Genomic DNA, 15978 nt, shown 5'->3' on the forward strand with positions numbered 1-15978 from the left:
GGATATTAGGGCCAGGGATATTAAGGCAAGGGATATTAGGACCACGGATATTAGGGCCAGGGATATTAGGGCAAGGGATATTAGGGCCAGGGATATTAGGGCCAGGGATATTAGGGCCAGGGATATTAGGTCCAGGGATGTTAGGACCAGGGAAATTAGGGCCAGGGATATTAGGGCCAGGGATAATAGGGCCAGGGATATTAGGGCCAGCGATATTAGGGCCAGGGATATTAGGGCCAGGGATATTAGGGCCAGGGATATTAGAGCCAGGCATATTAGGGCCAGGGATATTAGAGCCAGGGATATTAGGGCCAGGGATATTAGGGCCAGGGATATTAGGGCCTGGGATATTAGGGCCAGGGATATTAGGGCCAGGGATATTAGGGCCAGGGATATTAGGGCCAGGGATATTAGGGCCAGGGATTTTAGGGCCAGGGATATTAGGGGCAGGGATATTAGGGCCAGGGATATTAGGGCCAGGGATATTAGGGCCAGGGATATTAGGGCCAGGCATATTATGCCCAGGGATATTAGGGCCAGGGATATTAGGGCCAGGGATATTAGGGCCAGGGATATTAAGGCCGGGGATATTAGGCCCAGGGATATTAGGGCCAGGGATATTAGGGCCAGCGATGTTAGGGCCAGGGATATTAGGGCCAGGGATATTAGGGCCAGGGATATTAGGGCCAGGGATATTAGGGCAGGGATATTAGGTCAGGGATATTAGGGCCAGGGATATTAGGGCCAGGGATATTATGGCCAGGGATATTAGGGCCAGCGATATTAGGGCCAGGGATATTAGAGCCAGGGATATTAGGGCCAGGGATATTAGGGCCAGGGATATTAGGGCCAGGGATATTAGGGCCAGGGATTTTAGGGCAAGGGATATTAGGGCCAGGGATATTAGGGCCAGGGATATTAGGGCCAGGGATATTAGGGCAGGGATATTAGGTCCAGGGATATTAGGGCCAGGGATATTAGGGCCAGGGATGTTAGGGCCAGGGATATTAGCGCCAGGGATATTAGGGCCAGGGATATTAGGGCCAGGGTTATTAGGGCCAGGGATATTAGGGCCAGGGATATTAGGGCGAGGGATATTAGGGCCAGGGATATTAGGGCCAGGGATATTAGGGCCAGGGTCATTAGGGCCAGGGATATTCGGGCCAGTGATTTTGGGGCAAGGGATATTAGGGCCCAGGGATATTAGGGCCAGGGATATTAGAGCCAGGGATATTAGGGCCAGGGATATTAGGGCCAGGGATATTAGGGCCAGGGATATTAGGGCCAGGGATATCAGGGCCAGGGATATTAGGGCCAGGAATATTAGGGCCAGGGATATTAGGGCCAGGGATATTATGGCCTGGGATATTAGAGCCAGCGATATTAGGGCCAGGGATATTAGGGCCAGGGATATTAGGGCCAGGGATATTAGAGCCAGGGATATTAGGGCCAGGGATATTAGGGCCAGGGATTTTAGAGCCAGGGATATTAGGGCCAGGGATATTAGGGCCAGGGATATTAGGGCCAGGGATTTTAGAGCCAGGGATATTAGGGCCAGGGATATTAGGGCCAGGGATATTAGGGCCAGGGATATTAGGGCCAGGGATATCAGGGCCAGGGATATTAGGGCCAGGGATATTAGGGCCAGGGATATTAGGGCCAGGGATATTATGGCCAGGGATATTAGGGCCAGGGATATTAGGGCCAGGGATATTAGGGCCAGGGATATTAGAGCCAGGGATATTAGGGCCAGGGATATTAGGGCCAGGGATATTAGGGCCAGGGATATTAGGGCCAGGGATTTTAGGGCAAGGGATATTAGGGCCAGGGAAATTAGAGCCAGGGATATTAGAGCAAGGGATATTAGGGCCAGGGATATTAGGGCCAGGGATATTAGGGCCAGGGATATTACGGCCAGGGATATTAGGGCCAGGGATATCAGGGCCAGGGATATCAGGGCCAGGGATATTAGGTCCAGGGATATTAGGGCCAGGGATATTAGGGCCAGGGATATTAGAGCCAGGGATATTAGGGCCAGGGATATTAGGGCCAGGGATATTAGGGCCAGGGAGATTAGGGCCAGCGTTATTAGGGCCAGGGATATTAGGGCCAGGGATATTATGGCCAGGGATATTAGGGCCAGGGATAATAGGGCCAGGGATATTAGGGCCAGCGATATTAGGGCCAGGGATATTAGGGCCAGGGATATTAGGGCCAGGGATATTAGGGCCAGGGATATTAGGGCCACGGATATTAGGGCCAGGGATGTTAGGGCCAGGGATATTAGGGCCAGGGATATTAGGGCCAGGGATATTAGGGCCAGGGATATTAGGGCAGGGATATTAGGTCCAGGGATATTAGGGCCAGGGATATTAGGGCCAGGGATGTTAGGGCCAGGGTTATTAGCGCCAGGGATATTAGGGCCAGGGATATTAGGGCCAGGGTTATTAGGGCCAGGGATATTAGGGCCAGGGATATTAGGGGGAGGGATATTAGGGCCAGGGATATTAGGGCCAGGGATATTAGGGCCAGGGATATTAGGGCCAGGGATATTAGGGCCAGGGATATTAGGGCCAGGGATTTTAGGGCAAGGGATATTAGGGCCCAGGGATATTAGGGCCAGGGATTTTAGAGCCAGGGATATTAGGGCCAGGGATATTAGGGCCAGGGATATTAGGGCCAGGGATATTAGAGCAAGGGATATTAGGGCCAGGGATATTAGGGCCAGGGATATTAGGGCCAGGGATATTAGGGCCAGGGATATTAGGGCCAGGGATATCAGGGCCAGGGATATCAGGGCCAGGGATATTAGGTCCAGGGATATTAGGGCCAGGGATATTAGGGCCAGGGATATTAGAGCCAGGGATATTAGGGCCAGGGATATTAGGGCCAGGGATATTAGGGCCAGGGAGATTAGGGCCAGCGTTATTAGGGCCAGGGATATTAAGGCTAGGGATATTATGGCCAGGGATATTAGGGCCAGGGATATTAGGGCCAGGGATATTAGGGCCAGGGATATTAGGGCCAGGGATATCAGGGCCAGGGATATCAGGGCCAGGGATATTAGGTCCAGGGATATTAGGGCCAGGGATATTAGGGCCAGGGATATTAGAGCCAGGGATATTAGGGCCAGGGATATTAGGGCCAGGGATATTAGGGCCAGGGAGATTAGGGCCAGCGTTATTAGGGCCAGGGATATTAGGGCCAGGGATATTATGGCCAGGGATATTAGGGCCAGGGATAATAGGGCCAGGGATATTAGGGCCAGCGATATTAGGGCCAGGGATATTAGGGCCAGGGATATTAGGGCCAGGGATATTAGGGCCAGGGATATTAGGGCCACGGATATTAGGGCCAGGGATGTTAGGGCCAGGGATATTAGGGCCAGGGATATTAGGGCCAGGGATATTAGGGCCAGGGATATTAGGGCAGGGATATTAGGTCCAGGGATATTAGGGCCAGGGATATTAGGGCCAGGGATGTCAGGGCCAGGGTTATTAGCGCCAGGGATATTAGGGCCAGGGATATTAGGGCCAGGGTTATTAGGGCCAGGGATATTAGGGCCAGGGATATTAGGGCGAGGGATATTAGGGCCATGGATATTAGGGCCAGGGATATTAGGGCCAGGGATATTAGGGCCAGAGATATTAGGGCCAGGGATATTAGGGCCAGGGATTTTAGGGCAAGGGATATTAGGGCCCAGGGATATTAGGGCCAGGGATTTTAGAGCCAGGGAGATTAGGGCCAGGGATATTAGGGCCAGGGATATTAGGGCCAGGGATATTAGGGCCAGGGATATTAGGGCCAGGGATATTAGGGCCAGGGATATTAGAGCAAGGGATATTAGGGCCAGGGATATTAGGGCCAGGGATATTAGGGCCAGGGATATTAGGGCCAGGGATATTAGGGCCAGGGATATCAGGGCCAGGGATATCAGGGCCAGGGATATTAGGTCCAGGGATATTAGGGCCAGGGATATTAGGGCCAGGGATATTAGAGCCAGGGATATTAGGGCCAGGGATATTAGGGCCAGGGATATTAGGGCCAGGGAGATTAGGGCCAGCGTTATTAGGGCCAGGGATATTAAGGCTAGGGATATTATGGCCAGGGATATTAGGGCCAGGGATATTAGGGCCAGGGATATTAGGGCCAGGGATATTAGGGCCAGGGATATCAGGGCCAGGGATATCAGGGCCAGGGATATTAGGTCCAGGGATATTAGGGCCAGGGATATTAGGGCCAGGGATATTAGAGCCAGGGATATTAGGGCCAGGGATATTAGGGCCAGGGATATTAGGGCCAGGGAGATTAGGGCCAGCGTTATTAGGGCCAGGGATATTAGGGCCAGGGATATTATGGCCAGGGATATTAGGGCCAGGGATAATAGGGCCAGGGATATTAGGGCCAGCGATATTAGGGCCAGGGATATTAGGGCCAGGGATATTAGGGCCAGGGATATTAGGGCCAGGGATATTAGGGCCACGGATATTAGGGCCAGGGATGTTAGGGCCAGGGATATTAGGGCCAGGGATATTAGGGCCAGGGATATTAGGGCCAGGGATATTAGGGCAGGGATATTAGGTCCAGGGATATTAGGGCCAGGGATATTAGGGCCAGGGATGTCAGGGCCAGGGTTATTAGCGCCAGGGATATTAGGGCCAGGGATATTAGGGCCAGGGTTATTAGGGCCAGGGATATTAGGGCCAGGGATATTAGGGCGAGGGATATTAGGGCCATGGATATTAGGGCCAGGGATATTAGGGCCAGGGATATTAGGGCCAGAGATATTAGGGCCAGGGATATTAGGGCCAGGGATTTTAGGGCAAGGGATATTAGGGCCCAGGGATATTAGGGCCAGGGATTTTAGAGCCAGGGATATTAGGGCCAGGGATATTAGGGCCAGGGATAATAGGGCCAGGGATATTAGGGCCAGGGATATTAGGGCCAGGGATATCAGGGCCAGGGATATTAGGGCCAGGGATATTAGGGCCAGGGATATTAGGGCCAGGGATATTATGGCCAGGGATATTAGGGCCAGCGATATTAGGGCCAGGGATATTAGGGCCAGGGATATTAGGGTCAGGGATATTAGAGCCAGGGATATTAGGGCCAGGGATATTAGGGCCAGGGATATTAGGGCCAGGGATATTAGGGCCAGGGATTTTAGGGCAAGGGATATTAGGGCCAGGGATATTAGGGCCAGGGATATTAGAGCAAGGGATATTAGGGCCAGGGATATTAGGGCCAGGGATATTAGGGCCAGGGATATTAGGGCCAGGGATATTAGGTCCAGGGATATTAGAGCAAGGGATATTAGGGCCAGGGATATTAGGGCCAGGGATATTAGAGCAAGGGATATTAGGGCCAGGGATATTAGGGCCAGGGATTTTAGGGCAAGGGATATTAGGGCCAGGGATATTAGGGCCAGGGATATTAGAGCAAGGGATATTAGGGCCAGGGATATTAGGGCCAGGGATATCAGGGCCAGGGATATCAGGGCCAGGGATATTAGGTCCAGGGATATTAGGGCCAGGGATATTAGGGCCAGGGATATTAGAGCCAGGGATATTAGGGCCAGGGATATTAGGGCCAGGGATATTAGGGCCAGGGAGATTAGGGCCAGCGTTATTAGGGCCAGGGATATTAAGGCTAGGGATATTATGGCCAGGGATATTAGGGCCAGGGATATTAGGGCCAGGGATATTAGGGCCAGCGATATTAGGGCCAGGGATATTAGGGCCAGGGATATTAGTGCCAGGGATATTAGGGCCAGGGATATTAGGGCCACGGATATTAGGGCCAGGGATATTAGTGCCAGGGATATTAGGGCCAGGGATATTAGGGCCAGGGATGTTAGGGCCAGGGATATTAGGGCCAGGGATATAAGGGCCAGGGATATTAGGGCCAGACATATTATGGCCAGGGATATTAGGGCCAGGGATATTAGGGCAAGGGATATTAGGGCCACGGATATTAGGGCCAGGGATATTAGGGCAAGGGATATTAGGGCCAGGGATATTAGGGCCAGGGATATTAGGGCCATGGATATTAGGTCCAGGGATATTAGGGCCAGGGATATTAGGGCCAGGGATATTAGGGCCAGGGATATTAGGGCCAGGGATATTAGGGCCAGCGATATTAGGGCCAGGGATATTAGGGCCAGGGATATTAGGGCCAGGGATATTAGAGCCAGGTATATTAGGGCCAGGGATATTAGAGCCAGGGATATTAGGGCCAGGGATATTAGGGCCAGGGATATTAGGGCCTGGGATATTAGGGCCAGGGATATTAGGGCCAGGGATATTAGGGCCAGGGATATTAGGGCCAGGGATATTAGGGCCAGGGATTTTAGGGCCAGGGATATTAGGGCCAGGGATTTCAGGGCAAGGGATATTAGGGCCAGGGATATTAGGGCCAGGGATATTAGGGCCAGGGATATTAGGGCCAGGGATATAAGGGCCAGGGATATTAGGGCCAGGCATATTATGGCCAGGGATATTAGGGCCAGGGATATTAGGGCAAGGGATATTAGGGCCACGGATATTAGGGCCAGGGATATTAGGGCAAGGGATATTAGGGCCAGGGATATTAGGGCCAGGGATATTAGGGCCAGGGATATTAGGTCCAGGGATATTAGGACCAGGGATATTAGGGCCAGGGATATTAGGGCCAGGGATATTAGGGCCAGGGATATTAGGGCCAGCGATATTAGGGCCAGGGATATTAGGGCCAGGGATATTAGGGCCAGGGATATTAGAGCCAGGCATATTAGGGCCAGGGATATTAGAGCCAGGGATAATAGGGCCAGGGATATTAGGGCCAGGGATATTAGGGCCTGGGATATTAGGGCCAGGGATATTAGGGCCAGGGATATTAGGGCCAGGGATATTAGGGCCAGGGATTTTAGGGCCAGGGATATTAGGGGCAGGGATATTAGGGCCAGGGGATATTAGGGCCAGGGATATTAGGGCCAGGGATATAAGGGCCAGGGATATTAGGGCCAGGCATATTATGCCCAGGGATATTAGGGCCAGGGATATTAGGGCCAGGGATATTAGGGCCAGGGATATTAAGGCCGGGTGATATTAGGCGCAGGGATATTAGGGTCAGGGATATTAGGGCCAGCGATGTTAGGGCCAGGGATATTAGGGCCAGGGATATTAGGGCCAGGGATATTAGGGCCAGGGATATTAGGGCAGGGATATTAGGTCAGGGATATTAGGGCCAGGGATATTAGGGCCAGGGATATTATGGCCAGGGATATTAGGGCCAGCGATATTAGGGCCAGGGATATTAGGGCCAGGGATATTAGAGCCAGGGATATTAGGGCCAGGGATATTAGGGCCAGGGATATTAGGGCCAGGGATATTAGGGCCAGGGATTTTAGGGCAAGGGATATTAGGGCCAGGGATATTAGGGCCAGGGATATTAGGGCCAGGGATATTAGGGCAGGGATATTAGGTCCAGGGATATTAGGGCCAGGGATGTTAGGGCCAGGGATGTTAGGGCCAGGGATATTAGCGCCAGGGATATTAGGGCCAGGGATATTAGGGCCAGGGTTATTAGGGCCAGGGATATTAGGGCCAGGGATATTAGGGCGAGGGATATTAGGGCCAGGGATATTAGGGCCAGGGATATTAGGGCCAGGGATATTAGGGCCAGGGATATTAGGGCCAGTGATTGTAGGGCAAGGGATTTTAGGGCCCAGGGATATTAGGGCCAGGGATATTAGAGCCAGGGATATTAGGGCCAGGGATATTAGGGCCAGGGATTTTAGGGCAAGGGATATTAGGGCCAGGGATATTAGGGCCAGGGATATTAGAGCAAGGGATATTAGGGCCAGGGATATTAGGGCCAGGGATATCAGGGCCAGGGATATCAGGGCCAGGGATATTAGGTCCAGGGATATTAGGGCCAGGGATATTAGGGCCAGGGATATTAGAGCCAGGGATATTAGGGCCAGGGATATTAGGGCCAGGGATATTAGGGCCAGGGAGATTAGGGCCAGCGTTATTAGGGCCAGGGATATTAAGGCTAGGGATATTATGGCCAGGGATATTAGGGCCAGGGATATTAGGGCCAGGGATATTAGGGCCAGCGATATTAGGGCCAGGGATATTAGGGCCAGGGATATTAGTGCCAGGGATATTAGGGCCAGGGATATTAGGGCCACGGATATTAGGGCCAGGGATATTAGGGCCAGGGATATTAGGGCCAGGGATATTAGGGCCAGGGATGTTAGGGCCAGGGATATTAGGGCCAGGGATATAAGGGCCAGGGATATTAGGGCCAGACATATTATGGCCAGGGATATTAGGGCCAGGGATATTAGGGCAAGGGATATTAGGGCCACGGATATTAGGGCCAGGGATATTAGGGCAAGGGATATTAGGGCCAGGGATATTAGGGCCAGGGATATTAGGGCCATGGATATTAGGTCCAGGGATATTAGGGCCAGGGATATTAGGGCCAGGGATATTAGGGCCAGGGATATTAGGGCCAGGGATATTAGGGCCAGCGATATTAGGGCCAGGGATATTAGGGCCAGGGATATTAGGGCCAGGGATATTAGAGCCAGGTATATTAGGGCCAGGGATATTAGAGCCAGGGATATTAGGGCCAGGGATATTAGGGCCAGGGATATTAGGGCCTGGGATATTAGGGCCAGGGATATTAGGGCCAGGGATATTAGGGCCAGGGATATTAGGGCCAGGGATATTAGGGCCAGGGATTTTAGGGCCAGGGATATTAGGGCCAGGGATTTCAGGGCAAGGGATATTAGGGCCAGGGATATTAGGGCCAGGGATATTAGGGCCAGGGATATTAGGGCCAGGGATATAAGGGCCAGGGATATTAGGGCCAGGCATATTATGGCCAGGGATATTAGGGCCAGGGATATTAGGGCAAGGGATATTAGGGCCACGGATATTAGGGCCAGGGATATTAGGGCAAGGGATATTAGGGCCAGGGATATTAGGGCCAGGGATATTAGGGCCAGGGATATTAGGTCCAGGGATATTAGGACCAGGGATATTAGGGCCAGGGATATTAGGGCCAGGGATATTAGGGCCAGGGATATTAGGGCCAGCGATATTAGGGCCAGGGATATTAGGGCCAGGGATATTAGGGCCAGGGATATTAGAGCCAGGCATATTAGGGCCAGGGATATTAGAGCCAGGGATAATAGGGCCAGGGATATTAGGGCCAGGGATATTAGGGCCTGGGATATTAGGGCCAGGGATATTAGGGCCAGGGATATTAGGGCCAGGGATATTAGGGCCAGGGATTTTAGGGCCAGGGATATTAGGGGCAGGGATATTAGGGCCAGGGGATATTAGGGCCAGGGATATTAGGGCCAGGGATATAAGGGCCAGGGATATTAGGGCCAGGCATATTATGCCCAGGGATATTAGGGCCAGGGATATTAGGGCCAGGGATATTAGGGCCAGGGATATTAAGGCCGGGTGATATTAGGCGCAGGGATATTAGGGTCAGGGATATTAGGGCCAGCGATGTTAGGGCCAGGGATATTAGGGCCAGGGATATTAGGGCCAGGGATATTAGGGCCAGGGATATTAGGGCAGGGATATTAGGTCAGGGATATTAGGGCCAGGGATATTAGGGCCAGGGATATTATGGCCAGGGATATTAGGGCCAGCGATATTAGGGCCAGGGATATTAGGGCCAGGGATATTAGAGCCAGGGATATTAGGGCCAGGGATATTAGGGCCAGGGATATTAGGGCCAGGGATATTAGGGCCAGGGATTTTAGGGCAAGGGATATTAGGGCCAGGGATATTAGGGCCAGGGATATTAGGGCCAGGGATATTAGGGCAGGGATATTAGGTCCAGGGATATTAGGGCCAGGGATGTTAGGGCCAGGGATGTTAGGGCCAGGGATATTAGCGCCAGGGATATTAGGGCCAGGGATATTAGGGCCAGGGTTATTAGGGCCAGGGATATTAGGGCCAGGGATATTAGGGCGAGGGATATTAGGGCCAGGGATATTAGGGCCAGGGATATTAGGGCCAGGGATATTAGGGCCAGGGATATTAGGGCCAGTGATTGTAGGGCAAGGGATTTTAGGGCCCAGGGATATTAGGGCCAGGGATATTAGAGCCAGGGATATTAGGGCCAGGGATATTAGGGCCAGGGATATTAGGGCCAGGGATATTAGGGCCAGGGATATCAGGGCCAGGGATATTAGGGCCAGGAATATTAGGGCCAGGGATATTAGGGCCAGGGATATTATGGCCTGGGATATTAGGGCCAGCGATATTAGGGCCAGGGATATTAGGGCCAGGGATATTAGGGCCAGGGATATTAGAGCCAGGGATATTAGGGCCAGGGATATTAGGGCCAGGGATATTATGGCCAGGGATATTAGGGCCAGGGATTTTAGGGCAAGGGATATTAGGGCCAGGGATATTAGGGCCAGGGATATTAGAGCCAGGGATATTAGGGCCAGGGATATTAGGGCCAGGGATATTAGGGCCAGGGATAGTAGGGCCAGGGATATCAGGGCCAGGGATATCAGGGCCAGGGATATTAGGGCCAGGGATATCAGGGCCAGGGATATTAGGGCCAGGGATATTAGGGCCAGGGATATTAGGGCCAGGGATATTAGGGCCAGGGATATCAGGGCCAGGGAAATTAGGGCCAGGAATATTAGGGCCAGGGATATTAGGGCCAGGGATATTATGGCCTGGGATATTAGGGCCAGCGATATTAGGGCCAGGGATAATAGGGTCAGGGATATTAGGGCCAGGGATATTAGAGCCAGGGATATTAGGGCCAGGGATATTAGGGCCAGGGATATTATGGCCAGGGATATTAGGGCCAGGGATTTTAGGGCAAGGGATATTAGGGCCAGGGATATTAGGGCCAGGGATATTAGAGCCAGGGATATTAGAGCCAGGGATATTAGGGCCAGGGATATTAGGGCCAGGGATATTAGGGCCAGGGATATCAGGGCCAGGGATATCAGGGCCAGGGATATTAGGGCCAGGGATATTAGGGCCAGGGATATTAGGGCCAGGGATATTAGGGCCAGGGATATTAGGGCCAGGGATATTAGGGCCAGGGAGATTAGGGCCAGCGTTATTAGGGCCAGGGATATTAGGGCCAGGGATATTATGGCCAGGGATATTAGGGCCAGGGATATTAGGGCCAGGGATATTAGGGCCAGGGATATTAGGGCCAGGGATATTAGGGCCAGGGATATTAGGGCCAGGGATATTAGGGCCATGGTTATTAGGGCCAGGGATATTAGGGCCAGGGATATTAGGGACAGGGATATTAGGGCCAGGGATATTAGGGCCAGGGATTTTAGGGCCAGGGATATTAGGGCCAGGGATATTAGGGCCAGGGATATTAGGGCCAGGGATATTAGGGCCAGGGATGTTAGGGCCAGGGATATTGTGGCCAGGGATTTTAGGGCCTTGGATATTAGGGCCAGGGATATTAGGGCCAGTGATATTATGGCCAGGGATTTTAGGGCCAGGGATATTAGGGCCAGGGATTTTAGGGCAAGGGATATTAGGGCCAGGGATATTAGGGCCAGGGATATTAGGGCCAGGGATATTAGGGCCAGGGATATTAGGGCCAGGGATATTAGGGCCAGGGATATTAGGGCCAGGGATATCAGGGCCAGGGATATTAGTGCCAGGGATATTAGGGCCAGGGATATTAGGGCCAGGGATATTAGGGCCAGGGATATTGGGGCCAGGGATATTAGGGCCAGGGATATTAGGGCCAGGGATATCAGGGCCAGGGATATTAGGGCCAGGAATATTATGGCCAGGGATTTTAGGGCAAGGGATATTAGGGCCAGGGATATTAGGGCCAGGGATATTAGGGCCAGGGATATTAGGGCCAGGGATATTAGGGCCAGGGATATTAGGGCCAGGGATATTAGGGCCAGGGATATCAGGGCCAGGGATTTTAGGGCCAGGGATATTAGGGCCAGGAATATTAGGGCCACGGATATTAGGGCCAGGGATATTAGGGCCAGGGATGTTAGGGCCAGGGATATTGTGGCCAGGGATTTTAGGGCCTGGGATATTAGGGCCAGGGATATTAGGGCCAGTGATATTATGGCCAGGGATTTTAGGGCCAGGGATATTAGGGCCAGGGATGTTAGGGCAAGGGATATTAGGGCCAGGGATATTAGGGCCAGGGATATTAGGGCCAGGGATATTAGGGCCAGGGATATCAGGGCCAGGGATTTTAGGGCCAGGGATATTAGGGCCAGGGATATTAGGGCCAGGGATATTAGGGCCAGGGATATTAGGGAGAGGAAGGTTAGGGCCAGGGATATTGTGGCCAGGGATTTTAGGGCCTGGGATATTAGGGCCAGGGATATTAGGGCCAGTGATATTATGGCCAGGGATTTTAGGGCCAGGGATATTAGGGCCAGGGATTTTAGGGCAAGGGATATTAGGGCCAGGGATATTAGGGCCAGGGATATTAGGGCCAGGGATATTAGGGCCAGGGATATTAGGGCCAGGGATATTAGGGCCAGGGATATTAGGGCCAGGGATATTAGGGCCAGGGATTTTAGGGCAAGGGATATTAGGGCCAGGGATATTAGGGCCAGGGATATTAGAGCCAGGGATATTAGGGCCAGGGATATTAGGGTCAGGGATATTAGGGCCAGGGATATTAGGGCCAGGGATATTAGGGCCAGGGATATCAGGGCCAGGGATATCAGGGCCCGGGATATTAAGGCCAGAGATATTAGGGCCAGGGATATTAGGGCCAGGGATATTAGGGCCAGGGATATTAGGGCCAGGGATATTAGGGCCAGGGATATCAGGGCCAGGGAGATTAGGGCCAGCGTTATTAGGGCCAGGGATATTAGGGCCAGGGATATTATGGCCAGGGATATTAGGGCCAGGGATATTAGGGCCAGGGTTATTAGGGCCAGGGATATTAGGGCCAGGGATATTAGGGCCAGGGATATTAGGGCCAGGGATATTAGGGCCACGGATATTAGGGCCAGGGATATTAGGGCCAGGGATATTAGGGCCAGGGATATTAGGGCCAGGGATATTAGGGCCAGGGATATTAGGGCCAGGGATATAAGGGCCAGGGATATTAGGGCCAGGGATTTTAGGGCAAGGGATATGAGGGCCAGGGATATTAGGGCCAGGGATATTAGGGCAAGGGATATTAGGGCCAGGGATATTAGGGCCAGGGATATTATTGCCAGGGATATTAGGTCCAGGGATATTAGGGCCAGGGATATTAGGGCCAGGGATATTAGGGCCAGGGATATTAGGGCCAGGGATATTAGGGCCAGGGATATTAGGGCCAGGGATATTAGGGCCAGGGATATTAGGGCCAGCGATATTAGGGCCAGGGATATTACGGCCAGGGATAGTAGGGCCAGGGATATTAGAGCCAGGCCTATTAGGGCCAGGGATATTAGGGCCAGGGATATTAGGGCCAGGGATATTAGGGCCAGGGATATTAGGGCCTGGGATATTAGGGCCAGGGATATTAGGGCCAGGGATATTAGGGCCAGGGATATTAGGGCCAGGGATATTAGGGCCAGGGATTTTAGGACCAGGGATATTAGGGGCAGGGATATTAGGGCCATGGATATTAGGGCCAGGGATATTAGGGCCAGGGATATAAGGGCCAGGGATATTAGGGCCAGGCATATTATGCCCAGGGATATTAGGGCCAGGGATATTAGGGCCAGCGATATTAGGGCCAGGGATATTAAGGCCGGGGATATTAGGCCCAGGGATATTAGGGCAGGGATATTAGGTCAGGGATATTAGGGCCAGGGATATTAGGGCCAGGGATATTAGGGCCAGGGATATTAGGGCCAGGGATATTAGGGCCAGGGATATTAGGGCCAGGGATATTAGGGCCAGGGATATTAGGGCCAGGGATATTAGGGCCAGGGATTTTAGGGCAAGGGATATTAGGGCCAGGGATATTAGGGCCAGGGATATTAGAGCCAGGGATATTAGGGCCAGGGATATTAGGGCCAGGGATATTAGGGCCAGGGATATTAGGGCCAGGGATATTAGGGCCAGGGATATCAGGGCCAGGGATATCAGGGCCAGGGATATGAGGGCCAGGGATATTACGGCCAGGGATATTAGGGCCAGGGATATAAGGGCCAGGGATATTAGGGCCAGGGATATTAGGGCCAGGGATATTAGGGCCAGGGAGATTAGGGCCAGCGTTATTAGGGCCAGGGATATTAGGGCCAGGGATATTATGGCCAGGGATGTTAGGGCCAGGGATAATAGGGCCAGGGATATTAGGGCCAGCGATATTATGGCCAGGGATATTAGGGCCAGGGATATTAGGGCCAGGGATATTAGGGCCAGGGATATTAGGGCCACGGATATTAGGGCCAGGGATGTTAGGGCCAGGGATATTAGGGCCAGGGATATTAGGGCCAGGGATATTAGGGCCAGGGATATTAGGGCAGGGATATTAGGTCCAGGGATATTAGGGCCAGGGATATTAGGGCCAGGGATGTCAGGGCCAGGGTTATTAGCGCCAGGGATATTAGGGCCAGGGATATTAGGGCCAGGGTTATTAGGGCCAGGGATATTAGGGCCAGGGATATTAGGGCGAGGGATATTAGGGCCATGGATATTAGGGCCAGGGATATTAGGGCCAGGGATATTAGGGCCAGAGATATTAGGGCCAGGGATATTAGGGCCAGGGATTTTAGGGCAAGGGATATTAGGGCCCAGGGATATTAGGGCCAGGGATTTTAGAGCCAGGGAGATTAGGGCCAGGGATATTAGGGCCAGGGATATTAGGGCCAGGGATATTAGGGCCAGGGATATTAGGGCCAGGGATATTAGGGCCAGGGATATTAGAGCAAGGGATATTAGGGCCAGGGATATTAGGGCCAGGGATATTAGGGCCAGGGATATTAGGGCCAGGGATATTAGGGCCAGGGATATCAGGGCCAGGGATATCAGGGCCAGGGATATTAGGTCCAGGGATATTAGGGCCAGGGATATTAGGGCCAGGGATATTAGAGCCAGGGATATTAGGGCCAGAGATATTAGGGCCAGGGATATTAGGGCCAGGGAGATTAGGGCCAGCGTTATTAGGGCCAGGGATATTAAGGCTAGGGATATTATGGCCAGGGATATTAGGGCCAGGGATATTAGGGCCAGGGATATTAGGGCCAGGGATATTAGGGCCAGGGATATCAGGGCCAGGGATATCAGGGCCAGGGATATTAGGTCCAGGGATATTAGGGCCAGGGATATTAGGGCCAGGGATATTAGAGCCAGGGATATTAGGGCCAGGGATATTAGGGCCAGGGATATTAGGGCCAGGGAGATTAGGGCCAGCGTTATTAGGGCCAGGGATATTAGGGCCAGGGATATTATGGCCAGGGATATTAGGGCCAGGGATAATAGGGCCAGGGATATTAGGGCCAGCGATATTAGGGCCAGGGATATTAGGGCCAGGGATATTAGGGCCAGGGATATTAGGGCCAGGGATATTAGGGCCACGGATATTAGGGCCAGGGATGTTAGGGCCAGGGATATTAGGGCCAGGGATATTAGGGCCAGGGATATTAGGGCCAGGGATATTAGGGCAGGGATATTAGGTCCAGGGATATTAGGGCCAGGGATATTAGGGCCAGGGATGTCAGGGCCAGGGTTATTAGCGCCAGGGATATTAGGGCCAGGGATATTAGGGCCAGGGTTATTAGGGCCAGGGATATTAGGGCCAGGGATATTAGGGCGAGGGATATTAGGGCCATGGATATTAGGGCCAGGGATATTAGGGCCAGGGATATTAGGGCCAGAGATATTAGGGCCAGGGATATTAGGGCCAGGGATTTTAGGGCAAGGGATATTAGGGCCCAGGGATATTAGGGCCAGGGATTTTAGAGCCAGGGATATTAGGGCCAGGGATATTAGGGCCAGGGATAATAGGGCCAGGGATATTAGGGCCAGGGATATTAGGGCCAGGGATATC

Source organism: Petromyzon marinus, unplaced genomic scaffold (assembly GCF_048934315.1).
Source record: "Petromyzon marinus isolate PM22_M1 ecotype Great Lakes invasive population unplaced genomic scaffold, UKy_Petmar_22M1.pri1.0 PM_G_Scaffold_50, whole genome shotgun sequence".
Classification (NCBI taxonomy): Eukaryota; Metazoa; Chordata; class Hyperoartia; order Petromyzontiformes; family Petromyzontidae; genus Petromyzon; species Petromyzon marinus.